Genomic DNA, 2,635 nt, shown 5'->3' on the forward strand with positions numbered 1-2,635 from the left:
AAACAAATAATTTGATTTTCATGTGATTTTCGGTTCATTTTGGATTTTTAAGGGCCTAGGGGCACACCTTACCCTTATCCGATTGACACCAAATTCCATAGAGCTCTTTTTTTCATAGAATGGAACCTAACTGAAGGGTAGCCCACGAAAAATGTTTAAAAATTGTAAAAAGTGCTATATAAGAGCCACCCTAATGACCTAGCCAGCGTAGCCGCTGTTTTTTAATTCGCTGAACTATGTCAATGTAATCGTATATCTCGTACAGCTCATCGTTCCATCGAATGCGATATTCGCCGCGGCCAACTCGCAAAGGACCATACATCTTTCGCAGAACTTTTCTCTCGAAAACTCGCAACGTCGACTCATCCGTTGTTGACATCGTCCAAACCTCTGCACCATATAGCAGAACGGGAATTATGAGTGACTTATAGAGTTTGATTTTTGTTTGTCGAGAGAGGACTTTGCTTCTCAATTGCCTACTGAATCCGAAGTAGCACCTGTTGGCAAGAGTTATCCTGCGTTGGATTTCTAGGCTGACATTGTTGGTGGTGATTACGCTGGTTTCAAGATAGACGAAATTATCTACAACTTCAAAGCTATGACTGTCAACAGTGACGTGAGTGCCAAGTCGCGAGTACGACGACTGTTTGTTTGATGACAGGAGATATTTCGTCTTGCCCTCGTTCACTGCCAGACCCATTTGTGTTGCTTAAGTCTATCTGTTGTTTTTTGTTGTAAAAATATTATAGTTTCATATAACCACAAAACACTGGTGAAAATCTTCGCCGTATATAAAATCGTTCATAAAGGTGAGTGGCAGACTCAAAAACTTTAACTTAATTATAGAAATTTTTCCTTTGGTTCAAAAACCACTCTTCCACTCTTATAATAAAACAATAAAAATGTCATTAAAAAATACTTTTTATTTTTTTTTTATTTATTTAACTTTTTAACTGAAAATAATCGTATATTAGTAATTACATAAATATTTAACTACATACAGTAATAAACACACATACATACATAAAGACACAAGCAGTTAGAAAATGCATACTCATACCTACAATATAACAACAATAACAAGGCATAACAGGAGTTTTTGGAAAGAAATTTTTAAAATTTCGAAAATATATATTTTTTTCTTATTGTTAAATATTTAATGAATAAAAAACGGATTTCAGCTTTTTAATTTTTTTTATTTGTTTCTACTTTAAAAAATATTTTTTATGATTTACAATAAAAAAAAAATATTTCCAAGACTATTCTCACTGCTCACTTGCTATTGTAATAATTTTAATGTACTGAAAAAATTACGATTGCCTTTATATGTAATACACAAAAATATTACGATTTGTAGTTTCAATTATTTTTTTATTCTCAATTTTTGATATTTTTTGTTTTTATATAATCTTAACTCATTTTAAAAGCTACTAATCTGAGTTATAGTATAATTTAAATTTAATAACTAATTGTGTAGCCCACAATACCAAGTCTTATCTGCCCTTCTAACCCAGACGAAATATACTACGAGTAGTTGTGGTGCACAAGCCTTTACTTTCAACTTAACCTCACTTAGTTTCGAAAATATTGCGTGTGGTGAAAATACTTAACCAAATGTTGAATACCATTTGGTGTGTAATTGATTTGTTGAATTTTATTGTTTTTGAATTGAATTTATTCAACATTGTGAATTTGGCAAGTTATAGAGAAATTGTGAAATTTAGTAAAATTTTTGTTTCGATGTTTTATTTATTTCGCATAATTTATGTAGTAATCTTTTTGTTCTCTCTCTAAACTGCTTTCGAAATAGTCACACGAGCAAACATTATTTGGAAAACATGCGAGTGAATACAGAAACTTATTTTACGCATACAAAAATATTGCAACTAATTGAAGAACAAAATATTGAAAATTTATGTGGCAAAAATACGGCGAAGTTCGCCATAAAAATTTAATATTGATTTTTAAAGTACAATTTAAAAACAAAACTGAAATATCGTCAATTTTAGTATTAACCTGCTACACACCCATACTTATTCTCAAAATATCAACTAACCTAAATTTGCTTTTAACTACATTTTCTTAATATTCTCTTCAACTTTTCTTTCACCGCTCTTCGCACACTCGCATACATAACTCTCTTATAAAATATGCATAATAATATTCAGTGATCTTAATTTGTGTGTTATAGTTTACATGTACATATAATATACAATGTAGTATAATATTTTTCTTGTCTAATGTCTGAATTTTTATTTACATTTAATTTATTATCGATTGAGACAGTAGTATTTACCTGTCAAGCGAAAAGTACTGTAAAAGATATAGGTTTTGCCACTGAAGGCATACATAGCTTGAGCAAAACAATTTTAGCATTTAATCATTTTTCACTTTTTTTAATTAAAATTTGTTTTTTTTTTATTAAAAAGTATAATTTTGTGCTTATAAAGTTTAAAATTGCACAAAAACTTTGAAAAACTGATTTCTTAAAAAAAAAAATAAATATGTATAAACACTTAATAAAATAATTAAAATTAAAAACATTTAACAATTAAAAATTTCAAATAATAACTTTTTTTGTCGGAAATATTTTTATTAAAAGTGTAAAATTTAAAAGTAAAGTAATTGAAATTGA

Source organism: Bactrocera latifrons, unplaced genomic scaffold (genome assembly GCF_001853355.1).
Source record: "Bactrocera latifrons isolate USDA-ARS-PBARC rearing strain unplaced genomic scaffold, ASM185335v1 scaffold_209, whole genome shotgun sequence".
Lineage (NCBI taxonomy): Eukaryota > Metazoa > Arthropoda > Insecta > Diptera > Tephritidae > Bactrocera > Bactrocera latifrons.